General features: G+C 44.5%; 1 protein-coding gene and 1 long non-coding RNA gene across 4 annotated transcripts in view; one reads left to right on the top strand and one right to left on the bottom strand.

Moving 5' to 3' along the window:
* The window catches only part of LOC137541205 (formin-H-like), a 174,937-nt gene that overhangs the window by 41,863 nt on the left and 114,466 nt on the right, over positions 1 to 18,608 (top strand). The gene's annotated exons all lie outside the window — the stretch shown is intronic.
* LOC137541206 (uncharacterized) overlaps positions 1 to 18,608 on the bottom strand; it is a 426,898-nt gene that overhangs the window by 333,995 nt on the left and 74,295 nt on the right. For all 3 annotated transcript variants that reach the window (XR_011025103.1, XR_011025104.1, XR_011025105.1), the window contains exon 2: positions 17,076 to 17,183. This is a non-coding gene — a long non-coding RNA (uncharacterized lncRNA). The remainder of the gene's footprint in view (positions 1 to 17,075; positions 17,184 to 18,608) is intronic.

Raw genomic sequence — 18,608 nt, 5'->3', positions numbered from 1 at the left:
CAAACAAATTCAACTTACAAGCAATCTCCTGGAACAGGACCTGTTTGTAAGTAAGGGTCCATCTGTATACGGCAAACTAACTCCCATCGTAATTCTGTGCCTGTCAGAACTGGAGGACAAGCGTTGGGCTTAGTTATTACATGACCAACATCACCGGTGCTGCTGCTCAACAGAGCGCAACAACAAACAATACAACAGATTACACAGTGCAGCCTGGAACAATGTTCAGATGTGACGATAGTAAGTGGCAGAGCGTGGGCTGCCATCTTAATGACTTCCCAGCGCTGGCCAGCACAGACACACACACTCTGCTTATCACAATGTTTCAGCTCTGTATTATGGAGAAATAAGAAGGTGTGTTGGAATAAAAGGCCCACTCCCATGTGCACAGAAAACGAAACCAGCTCGGTTCATATTCTGCGGTGCAGGTAAAATCAGAAAATGAATCCTATGTAAATCAGAAGGTCTGCCTCCACTTGCAATTTTACTGCAGAGGATCGTAAAATGCAGAGGCATTGACAGATTGGAAGCCTAGGAGAATGGACAGTTTTCGTTCTCACTAGGTGTACGTATTAGTACGCCACCGGTGAGTTGGGCACAGGGTGAGCCGAATGATGGCTCACCCTGCCGCTGCTCAAATTCCCGGTGGCGTTAGTTACCATTCCCCCTTCGAGTCATACCAACTCGGAGGGAGAGTGGTCCGGAACTTCAAATTACCCTTGTGCAGGTTGAGCACTATAGCATTAGTGCTATAGCGGCGCCGAAACCACCTACCTTGCTCACTAGGCTGGTTGTTGCGTGCAAAAAGCAAAAACTCACCTTTTTGTGGATTCCGTTCCGCACCCGCTAGCATCCGCCGCTCGGTCCACTGTAGGGGAGAAGCTGGTATACACAGATCGTAACTTAGCAGAAGCATGAAAGCCCTCCCTGTCACTTGGGAGGATTGGTCTGTTGAAAACCAGTAAATAGCCACATGCTTCTGCTAAGCTCCGATCTGTATATACCGGCTATTCCCTTGCAGTGGGCCACGCAGCAGTTTCAGCAATGGCAGCAGACGGCAGTGGGTGAAGCGAACTTGTGGCGACACAGATGCACAATGACAGGTAATGTGGATGGCGCAGACACGCTGAGTGGATGCACTTTTGCCACAATGTTTTGCATCCGCTCCAATGTAAACCGAGCCTAAAGGCTCACACTGCAAGAAAATATGGTAATATGAGCTATGACTAAGGAGCCATGTCTGCTCCGATACGTGTGAGCTTTTACTGCTGAGTGTCCATTGATGCTGCAATAAAGATAGGACATTTATTCGATCCATAGGTGTAGTGGGCATCTTTTTCTACACAACATACTGTAATAATGGTCTAAAAAAATCCAGTTAATTGTGGTTCCCATAGTGAATGCGGCCCACCTCCCCATTTTATGTGGCCCTGACAATTCCCTCATAAAATCTTAAGAAACAATTTAGCTCACAGATTTTAGACTGCGTTTTATATTTTGGTCCATGATTGTGATTGAGTTTGACGCCCCTGTTGTGCAGAAATAATTTTTCCATGAGTCATTAGTATGAGCATCGGTAATATGTCTGGACAAGGCTTAATAAAGCTGTGAATTATGATAGAAATCATTATGTTATTATACAAAAGGGGCAAAAAGGGAATGGGAGCAAAAGATATGCATTGTGGCATGATAGACTTTAGTCAAGATTCAAGTCCTCGGCAGAGATGGTCAATGCCATGCAAATAATTCCAATGCAAATGTAATGTAATTTGATTGACCCATTTCCAAGCTGCATAGAGTTTGCAATAAATTTGCATTCTAGTTGGAATTAGAAAGATCTCAATTACCATGGTTTTAGTCCTCAGTGTGGAGATTTGGCATTTAAAAATGTAAAACTGGTGACTGGTAATTAAAGACTTTCAATTTGATGAAATTCTGTCATTAGAAATGACAAGCCTAAACCAGAATGGATCAAAACTAACTTTTTGACTTCTGATTTACCGTAACCTCTTAAAGAGACTCTGTAACAAAAATGTTCAGCCTTATTTCTCCTATCCTACAAGTTCCTATACCTGCTCTAATGTGCTCTGGCTTACTGCAGCCTTTTCTAGTTGCACTGTCTCTGTAATATTATTCAAAAAGGATTACAGAGGCGCCCAAAGATTAAAACACTGTACTTAAAAAGTCTCAAATGGGGGGTGCTGGATGATACACCTCCCCAGTAATGGCAAATCGCACTGATTCACATAAATGAAAACAGCTTTATTCTTACTCCACAACAAATACTTGCAACGCGTTTCACGGGTCTAACGCCCGCTTCCTCAGGCACATAAGAAAGGGGGAGTAACTTAACTCGTCAGGGAGCGGGTTTGGCACCTCTGTCAGAGTTAAAAGAGTTCAGTCAGAGTTAAGCACTGATTTATGTGAATCAGTGCGATTTGTCGTTACTGGGGAGGTGTATCATCCAGCACCCCCCATTTGAGACTTTTTAAGTACAGTGTTTTAATCTTTGGGCGCCTCTGTAATCCTTTTTGAATAAGATTGTATCCACTGGTTGGATGGGTGTGAACACCTATCTATAGAGAGCGACCTTTTAACCTGAGCAGAGACAGGTTTAAACTCCCCGCCTGCAATAACAGTGGTTGCCTAGGTCGGCAACCTACACTTGTGAGTATTTCTCCTTTTCAGTCCAAATCCATAAAACAATAACAATAATACACTATTGGGGCTCTCGTTTTTTCCATTTGTCTTTACATGTCTCTGTAATATATGTAATCTTCTTTTCTTTGTCAACCTTTGTCGACCCAGAGAGGAAGGAGCTGCCTGTGCTGTGATAGGGAGAAGTTATGCACACCCCCTCTAAGCTCACTCCTGTGTGGTTTGTTTATTTCTCACTCACAGAGAGGTCCCTGCTCTCAGTCTCAGCTGTGTCTGTGAGGCTGTGGGATGAGGGAGCTGCCTGTCACATGCTGACAATTTGTTACCCAGACAAGTGCAGATCCCAGACTCCTGGCTCAGAAGAAACAGCTGTGTTTATAAAGGAGTCTGAGGAGTCTTGTCACGTTTCAGTGGCAAAGAGCCGAAGAGGCAGAAAGTAAAACTTTTTCTAAACTTGCACAGAACATCTGAAGGTTGCATTCACTGTGTAATAATAAAAACTTGTCATGCAAACATAAGGCAGTATACATCCTGTTTCTTTTCAGTATACTTCCTGTTTCGGTGGCCATCTTTACTGTTTACAAAACAGTTGATAAAACTGTTATTTTATCACCAATATTGCGGCAGAGATTGGCGAAAATGTCACAGAGGGGCTAGGAGATGTCCCCGAACAGGCTGATATGTTTATTTATATAACATTTCTTCAATACAGATTCTCTTTAACTCAAACTGGACACTGATAAGCATCCAGTTTGAGTCTCTTTAAAACCATCAAGACGTATAAACACATCTGCAATCAGCAGATCAGCTCAATATAAATCACATCAATATAGGGTTGATAAGTAGAGATAAACTTATTGGCGAATGAATGGGAGGACTGTTGAAATTTGAAAATTGCTTGCGTCCTTAAGGTGAAAACAAGACGTGAGCTGAAGTGGTACACTGCCGAGTCCCCATACATGCTATTGTCACTACACCGGCTGTATTGATGAGCAAATTATTTTTAAAACAGCACTGCAGCCCTCAGTTGCCATCTCCATGGTGTGCTACCTTTTCTTGCTTATGACTGCTAATTACTCTGTAGGAGCCTACAAAATAAAAAACACAATCGTCAGTCTCAATGAGACTTTTTTCACTAACCGTGGTGAGATGATGCGGCATAAGTAGCTAAATAGACGCTAGCCAGCCACAAACTCTGCAGTGCATTACCGCATGAGCTGTGCCTGCCACGCGGATAATGCAGCAATGCAAGCGTATGTCAATGCAGTAAGTGTGCAAGAGTGGTAGAGGCACGGTGGGCAGAGCGACGGTAAACCAGTGACATACTTCCTGTCCAGCATGGAGAACGTCATTGAGTGTGGGGGGCAGCATTATGCATATTACCCTGTCAGCACATTCTGACACAGGGTAATATGCATAGGGGGGATGGTGTGGTGCGATTATCCGATCTTTCTGCCCCAGGCTCTCCTCCATGATCACACCGTAGCCTTAAAGAGGAACTGCAGTGAAAATAACATAATGAATAACATTGCTTATTGTTTACAATAGTTATAGATTATTTAGTCAGTGTTTGCCCATTGTAAACATTTTTCCTCTCCGCTTTACATTCTGCAATTCATCACTGGTATCATCTTTAGTTCTGCCAGGTGATCTGTACGGAATGGTCGTTACTGAGAGTTCTATGCACAAAGGGCGATACTGCTTGCTTGGCAGTAGAGATGGCCCAAACGGTTTGCTCGCGAACGGTTCCGGGCGAACTTTAGGTGGTTCGCGTTTGCCGGTGAACTTTTGCGGAAGTTCGATTCGCCCCCATAATGCTCCATTGAGCACAACTTTGACCCTCTACATCACAGTCAACAGGCACATTGTCGCCACTCAGACTACACTCATTGAGCCCCCCCTTATAAGAAAGGCAAGGTTCTCCTGCCGTTTTACTCACTTGTCTGCCTACAGTAATTAGTTAAGGGACAGCTGCTGACAGACTCTGCTAGGGAAAGCTTAGTTAAGCTCTTGTAGGTTTGTTCCTAGCTGATTGTTATTCCTTATATTACTCCCTACTCCCTACTCCCTCCTCTCGGAGGGAGGAGGGTCTTGTCTTCCAGGGAATTGTAGGATTTCAAAAGCCAGCTTACATACCTTGGCCAGGAATTGAACCCAGGTCTGAGTGCTTGGTAGGTAGCTCTCTTCACCACTATACCACCACCAACACTACATGCTGAAGCCAGCCTAGAATGTACCATTATGATATATCCATGAGAAAAATGAGCTTGCTTAAGGATTTGTAGTATGTCAAAAGCCAACTCACATTGGCCAGGAATAGAACCCAGGCCTACCGCTCTGTAGGCTGCTATCCTAACTATTATACCACCAACACAACACACTACAATGCTACATGCTGAAGCCAGCCTAGCATGTACCATTGTGATATATCCAAGAGAAAAATGAGCTTGCTTAGTGAAATGTAGGATTTCAAAAGCCAGCTTACATACATTGGCTGGGAATCGAACCCAGGTCTAGTGATCGGTAGGCTGCTATCTTAACCATTATACCACCAACACAACACACTACAATGCTACATGCTGAAGCCAGCCTAGCATGTACCATTATGATATATCCAAGAGAAAAATTAGCTTGCTTAAGGATTCGTAGTATGGCAAAAGCCGACTCACATTGGCCAGGAATAGAATTCAGGCCTACGGCTCTGTAGGCTGATATCCTAACCATTTCAGCATGTAGCATTGTAGTGTGTTGTGTTGGTGGTTCGATTCCTGGCCAATGTGAGTTGGCTTTTGACATCCTACAAATCCTTAAGCAAGCTAATTTTCTCTTGGATATATCATAATGGTACATGCTAGCTGGTTTCAGCATGTAGTGTTGGTGGTGGTATAGTGGTGACGAGAGCTATCTACCAAGCACTCAGATCTGGGTTCAATTCCCAGCCAAGGTATGTAAGCTGGCTTTTGAAATGCTATAATTCCCTGGAAGACAAGACCCTCCTCCCTCCGGGAGGAGGAAGGAGGGAAGAGTGAAGGAGGGAGTACACTTCCTGATGTTGTAAAGCAATGTAGGCCTGCAATGAGATTTCTGACCTTAAAAAAACTGCTTTGTGTCAAATCCAGATTATTTTCTGGGACTTTTGATGTTTATTTCACTCAACCATGACTTCCTCCAGGTATTATACCCCTTGAAACATCTTTTCTATCATTTTTCTAGGCAGCATAAATTTTTCTAAATTTTTAAGCTCGCCTCCCCCTTGAAGTCTATTGCGGTTTGCGAAAGTTCGCGCGAACCGAACTTTCGCGGTAGGTTCGCGAACCTAAAATCGGAGGTTCGGGCCATCTCTACTTGGCAGTTGCAAACAGCCGTTATTTCCCACAATGCAACGAGGTTCACAGACAGGAAACTGTCAGGACCATGGTCATGACATCACACTGTGGGATGGGTATCACCACAATATCAGCCATACAGACCCCCCTGATGATCTATTCGAGAAAAGGTAAACATTTCTCGTGGGAAAGAGGGCATCGGCTACTGATTGGGATGACGTTCAAATATCTTGGTTAAAGTTCCTCTTTAAGGTTTGTAAATGTAAACCTAACAAAGGGCTACTTGATTGATGATGCATTATCTAATTTTGGATTTTTTGCACCAGGGGAAATTTAGTAAATGTAGGCTTATATAAGAGGGTGTGCTATTTAATTAAGTTGAGAAAAAAGGGTCTTTGCTGTCCATAATGATGAGCAGAGTCACCCTAGAATTATCCCGTCGCTGGTCAGGAAATACCTGGTAACAGTGAACTTTTTGTTTTTGCATGCATAAAGGACGCTTTGTTTTACTTGCTCTAAAGTTTTGTTTTTTTTCTAAAGAATGTCCTTTGGCTTGCATTCCAGCTAAACAGCCCGAAACATTCAATTATTAACCCAAATATTTACACATTAACGTAACTCATATTTCAACTTGGCCCCTGGCAGTGACCCAAACGTCGCATGACACACACCCTCTTCCAGCCAAAATATAAGCCTGTTTCCTGGCAGGTGAAATGAGCTCTGCCTCTCGGTGAGATGTATTTATGCTCTGTGCAGCCACTTCTCAACCCTCAGCAGACGAGGATTAAAAAGGCAACTATCAATAACCATGTGTTGTAAAATGCCAATGTACAAATAATGCCCAAGTAGCTGTGTAAGCATTTCCCTACATTTCATGTTAAATAGAGGCAAAAGCTGCAATTGGTTGTGTGTAGGTTGTAGCTGCATTGGAACAAATCATTAGTAAAGGGGAGTCTGTGCTTCAATGTTACACAACCAGTGTTGTTCTCTGCATATGAGACTTCAGAGTATTTTTCTTTGAAAGCAACAAAAAAAAACCCTTTATAATTGAAAAGCCTGGGCATCAGGTTTCACACACAGTTCCAAATGTTTAAAGAGAATCTGTAAAGATAAAGAAAAAAAACCTTTGGGGGATACTTACCTCGGAATCCTACCGAGGCTTCCCCCATCCTCAAGTGAACCAGCGCTGTGACTCCCCGAACAGCACCGAGGTAAATATTTACTTTCCATGATCCTGTGCAGGCGCACTTTCAGGGTAAGGCGAAAATAGTGGAGCCCGATGGTATCCACTCTACTGCACAGGCCTGAGTCCTTTGCGCCCGTGCAGTAGAACAGATCGATCGGGCTTGGCTATTTCCGCCTTAGCCTGCGCAGGATCGCGGAAGGTAAGTATTGCCCACGCACCACTTGTCACACTTTGTCAGGGGAGGTTTCGGGGAGCCAGCGCTGGATTATCCCAAGCTTCAGAGGACCGGGAAGCCTCATTGTGACCCTGAGGCTTCCCCCTCCCGAGGCAAGTATCCCCAGAGGGCTTTTTTTTTACTACAGGTTCTCTTCAAGAGAACAGAGTATCAGCAGGACAGCCAAGCAATTTGCCTTGTTTGGAAGGAAATAAACATGGCAGCCTCCATATCCCCCCGGCTTCAGGTAAAATGTGGCCCTAAAGAAGGTATCAGTTTTTAATACCTTCCCCCCACACACACTCACCTGGCTCTTTTGGTTAGGTGGGGACGGGAATTAGGGAAACGTTAAACGCACACCAGGCCTTAGGTATGCATGGAGTCACTGGTTTGGCCACAGTAGAGTGTTGTACTGTTTTAGTCATCAGTGAAAGCAAGAAGTTTTGATTCAAGAGATAGTCTGAAGAAGGCTAAGTAGCCAAAAGCTTGAGTAGCTAAAAGCGTATCTTTTTTTTCTTTTAAGTTAGCCAATAAATGGTAACATGCTTTTTTATTTATTTTTTTGCTTTTGAAATTTTTTGGGGAAAAAAAAAATCAATCATAAGAATATGGTATATTGTTTCTATTTTTTAAAATACTCGATCAAGCACAAAAAATTTATTGCAATTCTCTGGTAAAAAATTGAATGGTGTAAGTATGGCCACCTTTAATGATTAATACAATACCCTCCTCAGTGTTTAAAGAGACACTGAAGCAAAAAAAAAAAAAAAATATGATATAATGAATTGGTTGTGTACTATGAATAATTACTAGAAGATTAGCAGCAAATAAAATATTCTCATATTTTTATTTTCAGGTATATAGTGTTTTTTCTAACACTGCATCATTCTCTAATATGTGAAGATTACACAACACTCAGCATTCAAAATGATTCTTTCAGAGCAGTCTGTGAACTAATGACCTCTCCTCTAGCAGAGAAAAAGAAAACAGTTGAAATAATAAAAGTCAGATAACAGCCCTCTCCAGGACTTTGAAAGTCGTAGAGCTTAATGGCTTTTTTGCATAGAGATAACAACTGGAGTTTCTTAACTCTTCCTGTACTGGAAACAATTAGACTGATGTATCTGATCTTAATGTTTTATTTCTTAGCTGTACTACACATACAAATCATATAATAATTTTTTTTTCCGCTTCAATGTCTCTTTAAGCATGACTTAAAACAATTGTTCTCTATGTCTTCTCTAAGGTAGCTCCTCCTTCACCCCAATAATATGCTTTCTAATCCACTCCTGCACCAGTACTGAGTGATGAATTTGAAGTGGACCTGAACTCTTGCACGACAGAAAGAAAACAAATAGAAATGCACGCTGTATGTATTCAGAGAATTTAGCCTAATTCCCCCTCATCTGTGACTAATCACATGTGTAATTTGGTATCTTAGCTGTGTCAGCTGGCTGCCTCGGTAGAGCAGTTAATTTGTATATACATGATGTTAACCCCACGTCTGCTTCCAAGAAAGCAGGAAGTAGACACTGCAGATTTATTTGATCTGCATCAACTGCAACAAATGTTTTTCTTTAAAAGTTATGCTGTTGCTTATCTTTTTCAGCAGAGGGAAAGTTCTGATTTCAGGTCGGCTTTAATGAGTTTCTCTGGCATTTTTCTCAATCTGTAAGTCAGGTATAGTTTCTCAGAATTTATTTCCCAATAGGCTCCCTGGGACGTCGGTCACCTCTTTGCATGGCCAGGTCTCTCCCACATAGCCTTTACTCTAGTTCTAGCCCTGAGAATGTGTGCGTGTCAGGCATGGGTTAAAGGTCAACTGAAGAAGTTTGCCTTTGACGACGAAACATGTCGGGCCACTTTCAAAAAATATGTATGACCTTGCATCTTCACTGAGAATTTTGGATGCAGAATCCCAAACGGTTTCTTCTCTCTATACATACTGTATACCTAACATTGGGTGTGCAAATAATTATGTTAATTCTGTTGATGCAAAATGTAGGCTGCTTTTATGAAAACGTATGCAGCTTGGAAATAGACCAATGATATCGTGACAGTCACATCCGGGATGAGGTATGGAGACCTAGCTGTGATGTTCCCTGGCTGTTAACAACATAGACGCTCTCTAAGGCAGGGAGCAGGCTTGTCCCTCCATTTCGTGGGAGGGATGTGGAGGCCGCCATATTAATTTCCTTTTAAACTAATACCTGGCATCCTGCAGATCTCTTTGGCTCAATAGATGAGCAGGACAGGCAGGCGATCTGCATCTGCGCCTCTTTCTGTCCTCCACTGTGCCGCCTCCTGTCTCCCATTGTACCTTCTTCTGTTCCCTTGTGCCTCCTTTACTCCCATTGTGCCATCTCTGCCCTGTGCCTCCCTCTGCCCCACTTGTGTATCCCTCTCTCTCACTGTGCCTCCTTTGGTCAACCTTTGTGCCTCCCTCTGTTCCCATCCCCCTCCTGCGCTCTCCCAGCCCAGTGTGTATATGGAGAGCATAGCGCAGCAGAAGCTGTGCTCTCACCTCCCCACCAGAGTCCAATGCTGTGCGCCTGTGTGACCATCCTGTCTGTCTCCTGCTCCCTCTAGTGCTGGCACCTCACTCTCATGTCACCTGTAATAACGCTACATGCGGTAGGAGATGCTGGGCACTAGGCCGAGCGGTGAGCGGACAGGCGGAAGCACAGCACTGCACTCCAGGGGAGAGGTAAAAGCACAGCTTCTGCTGCGCTATACTCTGCATTTACACACTGGGCTGGGTGAGTGCAATGAAATGCGTCAGGATCGGCGGTTGTTTTGCATCCACCTTATACGGCACATGGTTTATACTCTCGTGTGTGTGTGTGTGTGTGTGTGGTGTGTGGTGGTGTGTGTGGTGGTGGTGTGTGTGATGGTGTGTGTGATGGTGTGTGGTGTGTGGTGTGTGGTGTGTTGTGGTGTGTGTGGTGGTGGTGTGTGTGATGGTGTGTGTGATGGTGTGTGTGATGGTGTGTGTGATGGTGTGTGTGTGTGTGGTGTGTTGTGGTGTGTGTGGTGGTGGTGTGTGTGGTGGTGGTGTGTGTGGTGGTGGTGGTGTGTGTGTGATGGTGTGTATGATAATGTGTGTGTGTGTGTGTGTGTGTGTGTGTGTGTGTGTGTGTGTGTGTGTGTGTGTGTGTGTTGGTGTGTTGGTGTTGGTGTGTTGGTGTGCAGGTGTGTTGGTGTGCTGGTGTGCTGGTGTGATGGTGTGTGTGTGTGTGTGTGTGTTGGTGTGTTGGTGTGCTGGTGTGTTGGTGTGATGGTGTGGTGTGTTGGTGTGATGGTGTGTGTTGGTGTGTTGGTGTGTGTGTGTGTGTGTGTGTGTGTGTTTTTATTGAGGTGATGGGGGGGGGGGTGACACAGGTCCCCTTGCCCGAGTTGACTAAAAGGCTAGAAACTGCCCTGCGAATCAGATAGATGTGCTCCCTGCCTGAGAGTTCTGTTGAGAATGTGTTTTGGTCTCGGGTATTTGAATCATCTGTGCTACACCCGCCCCTCTAGATCTACAATCTGCAGGGTGCACATTACATAAGACTGTGATGTCACCCGACACCCTCTACCTGCGCACACTGACCTAAATACACAGCGTTCATGCACAGAACCTCGGCTGGAGTTAACACTGCATCCTCCAGCTATCAGACATCAGGAGAACTTATTAGTATTATGGCGCCAATTGTAGGTGTATGCACTGTTTTATTCTATTTTATTCATGAAACAAAACCACTACAGAACCAGCAGCACATCATGGGTGTGAACTCTCCATTTATTGAAGCATTTAAAGGGAACCTGAAGTGAGAGATATTTGGAGGCTGACATTTTTTTCCCTTTTAAATAATACTTGGTGCCCGGCAGTCCTGCTGATCTCTTTCGCTGCAGCAGTGTCTGAATCACACACCTGAAACCAGCAGGCGGCTAATCCAGTCACAATTCAGTCAGAGCACCTGATCTGCATGCTTGTTCAGGGTCTATGGTTAAAAGTGTTAAAGGCAGAGGATCAGCAGGGCTGCCAGGCAACTGGTATTGCTTAAAATGACTTTCAGTGTACTTTAATGGCTATATATCATCAAGGCCAAATCTATACTTTTTTTCTGCCCCCTGGCCAAGTATGAAGGTGCGTATGTGATATTTAACACTGAGGACTCCCCCAGGCGCTGCCCAACACTAAATCCCCCCCCCCCCCCCCCATTGGTGCCTAACATCATGGACCCCCTGGCGCTGTGTAACCAGAGAACATCCATGGTGGTGCCTAACACTCAGGACCCCCCCCCCCAGCACTGCCTAACCCTAAAACTTGCCTGGTGATGCCTAACTCCCCATGCCCAAAACTAAATACTTCCCCCCAGCACCTAACCCTAAAGACAACCCCCTGCCCCCTAATCCTATCCGCTGATATCTTCACCGCCATAGGCCCCAAAATTGCTGTTGATCGCTAAACTTGCCACATTGCCGCCTCTGCCACCCTTTTTATCTGCTTCTTATAAACACAGAAATAAAAATTGCAATCAAGAGGATAAGGGAATATAAACATTACATTGTAGAGATCCAAATTGGTGGACAGAATACTGGGCAGGCAGGTCAATCAAGGGCACTCAAAGTAGGACAAACAATAGATATCAGGCTACATTTAAAAGAATCTAGGGTTATGCTCTGCGGAAGGGACCTAGAGCTATCACTGTTCTGCTGTGGTCTCTGTAATCTGCTGGGTTAGCACAGACTCTGGCCGTCCTGCTCTTCCATTGGGCGCACTCCCTGGGAGGGCTTGCCTGGCACAGTGCTCCAATTATCTATCAGCGGGTGTGGATACAGCTCGGGCATAACATTCAAGCTAATTTAAACCCTGGTCTGGTAACGCTCAGTGTTGTTGACTCTCAGCTCCAGTGTCTTAAAGTGCTTAAAGTCAGACATTGTGCCATCCTCTTTTACCAGTCAGTCCTGTTCACAGACTGTCCCTGTCAAGTTTGTCAGTCCTGCCACCCCATTCTATTTTCCTGCCAGTTCAGTCCAAACCTGTTCCTCTCCAGCTTGTCAGTCCTGTCACCCTGTCTTACTTGCCTGCCAGTCCATTCTACATCTTGTCACTGACCAGCCAAACTATCCTACCTGCCTTCCCAGTCCATAACCGGTCCTTGTCCAGCTTGAAATTCATGCCACCCTCTCCTACCTGCCTGCCAGTTCAGTTCAGTTCACAACCTGCCTCTGTCCAGCTTGTCAGTCCTGACACCCTGCATTACTTGCTTGCCAGTTTAGTCTACATGCTCTCCAGCTTGTCAATCCTGACACCCTATCCTACCAGTCCAGTCCACCACCTGCCCCTGTGCAGCTTGTCAGTCCTGACACTCTATCCTACCTGATAGTCCACAACCTGCCCCTGTACAGATTGTCAGTCCTGCCACCCTGTCTTACTTGCCTGCCAGTCCAGTCCACAACCTGTCCCTGTGCAGCTTGTCAGTCCTGCCAACCTATCCTACCTGCCAGCCCAGTCCACAACCTGCCCCTGTCCAGCTTGTCAGTCCTGCCACCCTGTCGTACTTGCCTGCCAGTCCAGTCTACATCCTGTCCCTGTCCAGTGTGTCAGTCCTGAAACCCTATCCTGCCTGCCTAGTCCACAACCTGCCCTTGTCCAGCTTGTCAGTCCTGCCACCCTGTCGTACTTGCCTGCCAGTCCAGTCTACATCCTGTCCCTGTCCAGTGTATCAGTCCTGAAACCCTATCCTGCCTGCCTAGTCCACATCCTGTCCCTGCCCAGCTTGTCAGTCCTGACACCTTGTCTTACTTGCCTGCCGGTCCAGTCTACAGTCTGTCCCTGTCCAGCTTGTTAGTCATATTCTCCTATCCTACCTGCCAGTCCAGTCCACAACTGTTCCCTATCCAGCTTGTCAGTCCTGCCATCCTATCCTGCTTAGCTGCCTGCTCTGTCCATATTTCCAGTCCTGCCATTTTAGGGAAGCCCCCTCCTCCCTCCTCCCCCCATGTAACATCAGTGCCCCCAAATCAACAGTGCCCAGACATGTCCCCATTGCAGAAAAAAAACTATGTACCCTTTATGTGAGGAGGACAACTTATAGCTTAAAGGAAGCAGTTTGTTAAAAATTGGAAAACCTCAATCTGGCACCAAGAAAGTACTCTGATACTAGTGGTCTTACCCCCTGAATGGATAGATGCACAGCTGCAGGTGAGCAGAGCTACACAACAGTTCTGAAAACTCAAACAAGTTCTGTTCCATAATTTATGCTAACTCAATATGATTGATCAAACATTTGCCTTTTTCACTCTTGGGGTAGCTTGGCTTTAACTCAGACAAGTCAAAAAAAAAAAAAAAAAAAAAAAATGAGGACGACTTCTGATTGGCTGCTGTGGGGTTAACGTGCAGCGTCCTTTCCCTCGACAAACACCTTCATTTAAATTCTGTTTACAGCTTTTAATTTGTTCTCTATCTGCAGAAATTTCATCTTCCACAAAAACAATATCGTCATGGATTTTTAATAAGAAAATTGACCACTAATCTCATTATTCTCCAGCGCCAGATCAGAAGGTAGAATCTTGGCAAGCGCGGACGGGTTTTTGTCAAGAAAATAAATTATTTTCGCTCTCTCTCTTCCTTCTTTCATGAGGGGTTTGTGAAATCTGAATATATGTATATACGCGGTAAAGGTCACGTTTGCTGGCAGAGTCTAAATAGACTGTATCATCTTTTTTTATTATTTTATTTTGCGACTAGTTGTTTTGTAAACAGCTCCTTGTATTACCAGGGGACGGCTTCCAGCACCAGCAGCCCGCCTTTGGGGAGCTCACAGAGTTTGCGGACTAAATATGGTGCTGGAAAACAATAGATTAGTTGATTTTTGGATAATGGAAGTACAATGGAAGTTGTAAATATGCTAAGAGGATTAATAAGACCTGACTGTTTACCGTTAGAAAGGTTGAGGTTTATTTTGGACTTAGAAAATACGCAGAAAAATGTTATTGGCAGAGTGTCATGCTGCCCTATAGAAAAACTGCATGGATTAGCTAAGGTAAGTTAACTTTTCCATAACCTAACCTCCTAACCGGAGGGGAGGGGTCAGCATAAAGGGAGGGAGGTTAGGAAATTGGGGCTCACCACAAACCCACAATAAGGGTTAGGCATCGCTAAGGAGGGTCTTGGGGTTAGGCAGCCCCAGGGAGGAGGGGGGTTCAGCATAAAGGGAGGGAGGTTAGGAAATTGGGGCTCACCACAAACCCACAATAAGGGTTAGGCATCGCTAAGGAGGGTCTTGGGGTTAGGCAGCCCCGGGGAGGGGGGAGGGGTGTCAGTAGGGTTAAAGAGGAACTTTAACTTTGACTTCATCCTGACACCTACTTTCCCAGAGCAGGATCAACCACCAGGCAACCTAGGCAGGTGCTTGGGGCCTAGTGCCCATCAAGGGGCCCACCTTCCACCTCATCTCACAAAAAGGACCATAAGGGGGACCCAAATCTACTAACTTGTTTAAAGCCCTGTTACATCTTAATCCATCTCTGCACTTCCCCATGAGAAATCTTCCTATTTTCTTGAATAGATCATCAGCGGGCGGTCTGTGTGGCTGATACGGTGGTGAAACCCCTCCCACAGTGTGATGTCATGACCATGGTCCTGGCAGTTTGCCCTCTATAAGCCTCATTGCATTGTGGAATAACAGCTTTTGCCAACTGTCAAGCAAGCAGTATCTCCTTCTGTGTGTAGAGCTCTCAGTAACGGACATTCTGTACAGATCACCTGGCAGTACTAATGATGTCACCACCAGAGATACATTCCAGAAGGTAAATCAGGGAGAGGAAAGCATTTACAATGGGCAAAGACTGACTAAATAATCTATAAATGAATAATGTAAAAAAAAATAAGCAATTATATTATGTTATTTTCACTACAACTCCTCTTTAACTAGTAGAATAGCTGTAATTTTACCGATATTCTAATAGTGGCTATCTCCTCTGGATTTACTGAAAAAAGTAATTTATATCGTTGCGTACGCATAACACCTGAGGAAGTGGGAGCTGCCCTGTGAAACGTGTTTAGCTCTGAAAAAATGCCTCTGGAACTCTGGCTAATTTTCCTTATGTCTACTTTTACTAGAGATCGATACTTCGTAGTCCATACACAAAACAGTGACATGAAAATACTACCGCCCACCTGACATTTTGACTGAGGGAAGCCCAAGACCCAAGTAGTAGTCTAAAGAAACTCTGGGTGATGCTTACAGTCTAGGAGACTTGAGGCTTGAGTATCGTGCCCAGAGACACCCCCTGCAGGTCATACCAACACAAATTTCCGAGTAAAGACAGTAAAATTGGCAGTAAGGCACTCAAGACTGGAGGCCCTATATCTGGGGTGATTCTAGAGTTATTTATTTTAATGAACGTATATTAAAGCAAACCTGAAGCGAAAATATACTTAAGAGATAATGATTTATATGTGTTGTAAACAGGGGCGTATCTGGGTAATATAGAGCCTATGGCAAACACTGAAATTGCTCCCTCTGGGTCAGAGCCCCCTTCCCCTCTAAAAACAGCATCCTTCCTCTTGTACAGGTGTTATGTTTCCTGTGTTTTTGGTCTCGGGATATTGCTTGAATGTTTTGGAAATAGCTCTTCTTATTCCCTCTTTGTCCTCTTTTCTAACACTAAGCCAAGTGCACCCTCCTTATAAAAGTTAAGTTTATGTTTGCTAGATAACAGAATTAATCTGATCTGAGGTCTGAGTGACAGGGAGGCACAGGGGCAGGCATGGTGATGCAGTACAGGGGGAGGCATGGCACCCATGGTATTGTGGTGCGCAGGGCATGAGCCCTGCTTGCACCCCTCTAGATACGCCTCTGGTTGTAAAGCTACGAAATAGAACATTAGTACCAAATAAAAGAGTTTCATTTTGTTTTCCAGTACAGGAAGTATTTAAATACTTCAGTTATCTATGCATAATGGCATCTCAAGCCCACTGCGTTGAACACAGTCCTGTTTTCTGAAGCACCTAAACAGTCAAAAACAGTGAGAGACAGCTTGAGAGAAGGTTTCACTGCAGTAAAGTTGGAAGGGTCATTATTCCTCCTTTGTTTTATAGCTTAAATGACAGAGTGTGGTTTTAAATCTGCAAATGGGACAGAATGATGCATTGTTATTAAAAAATAATATCTATAACTGAAAAAAATATGAGACTCTTTTCTTTGCTACTAATGTTCTATTCATTATCCGTACTGCACATACTATTCCTTATATTATTTTCACTTCAAATTTGCTTTAACCCTCCTGGTGGTCTATTAAAAACCGCCAAGGGGCAGCGCAGCAGTTTTTTTTTTTATTTAGTTTTTTTTTTTAAATCATGTAGCGAGCCTAGGGTTCGCTACATGATAGCCGCTGTGTAGGGCTTTTCCCGCGGGTAGCGGCAAATCGGCGCGGAGCAGCGGCGATCGGTGTGCACACGCAGCTAGCAAAGTGCTAGCTGCGTGTAGCACAAAAAAATTATGCAAATCGGCCCAGCAGGGCCTGAGAAATCCTCCTGCGCGGCTTACCCCGCTAAGAGGGTTAATAGGAAGTGGTGCTTTCTTTTATAATCTCAGAGCACAGGCATCTTTTGAAGAAAGGGACTTTTTGCCGGCATCTTTTGAAGAAAGGGACTTTTTGCCAGCATCTCCAGAGCTTGCTTATGCAGTTTCTTTCATACCTTCATCGATCCGACTCTTGACTCCTGGCTTTCGAGCTTGCAATATTTTTTTGGTCAGTCTTTGGCACACGAAACACATAGGATTGATATTCTCAGCCATTTTCTGCTCTGTGGGAACATAGAGAGAGAGAGAAAGTGAGAAGGGTTTGTCTGCAAAGCTCAGTTTTAAGTTTGCGTTCAGCATTAACATTCCTGGACTCAGGTGACTCTAAAGGACTCTATTTATAAATAAGTGGAGGATCTGTGGGCCACTGCTAGCATCCAGGTACTGCTTAGCGAGAATCACAGTGGATACAGCTCAGTGGCGTACCTACCACAAGGCTACAGGTGCTCACAGCCCCGGGTGTAGCCATGGCAAGGGGGGGGGGGGGGCACTGTGGTGCATAGCTACTGTGTTCTTCCACCTGGGACCTTTTTTGAATAGTGGGGGCAACATTTAGGAAAATAGCAGCAGGCAGTGCAGGGGACTGTAATACTTCCTGCACTAGATGTAGCACCCCTCCCCCTTCCTGTCCAAAAATCCCCCAAAATTTGCCGAAACACGTTCGGCACCCCAACCCATCAACCCTCCCATCAAAGAAACTGGTTGCTGGGGGGGCCTGGGTGTGCCTGTAAAAAAAAAAAAAAAATCCTCCAGGCACGCCACTGAAGCAGCTGGAGCTAATCGTATACATTTGCAAGAAACCCGAGGTCCGTTTGGCCTTTGAAAGTTTTCTGAATAGGGTTTTTCAGTGGATCAAAAACCTCTAATTTTAAGTACATTGTAGTTTTTACAAAAATACCTGTGAAAACATATAGTAGAATGTAATACATTATTCAAGAGATCCATTTTTACGTTAATTATCCAGGTTTCACCATCAGAAATGCTTCCTTTAGCTTTATATTGCTGTATATGGGTGTGTAGCCCCACCCACCCAGTGATGTCACAGTCTAGGCTGTAATGTTAACCTGCCTTCTACCCCAGAGCTTTCTGGGAGACCAGATGTATTTTGCATTAAAATTTGCGTTCACGCGTCAATTTTCGCACACACAACTTAGAACTGCTGGATAAGCCTGACTCATCCATACTGTTTTCACCTATTTTTCCCTGGATGAGAGAGTCAGGTTCATCCATACCCCCAGGGAGGCTATACGCTAGAGAAGAGGAGGGCATGTGAGGAAACATCACCACAAGCCTGCAACTTCCTGTCTGAAAATTTGAGGGAGACACTTGACAGCTAGATTTAGAGAGAATCTGTATTGTTAAAATCGCACAAAAGTAAACATACCAGTGCGTTAGGGGACATCTATTACCCTCTGACACAATTTCGCCGCATTAAAAGTGGTTAAAAACAGTTTTTAAAAGTTTGTTTATAAACAAACAAAATGGCCACCAAAACAGGAAGTAGGTTGATGTACAGTATGTCCACACATAGAAAATACATCCATACACAAGCAGGCTGTATACAGCCTTCCTTTTGAATCTCAAGAGATCATTTGTGTGTTTCTTTCCCCCTGTTCTCATGCACTGAAGTTTCAGGCTGCTTGTTTCTT

The sequence above is a fragment of the Hyperolius riggenbachi genome, chromosome 12 (assembly GCF_040937935.1).
Source record: "Hyperolius riggenbachi isolate aHypRig1 chromosome 12, aHypRig1.pri, whole genome shotgun sequence".
Classification (NCBI taxonomy): Eukaryota; Metazoa; Chordata; class Amphibia; order Anura; family Hyperoliidae; genus Hyperolius; species Hyperolius riggenbachi.
This window is presented reverse-complemented; position numbering and strand designations above follow the sequence as displayed.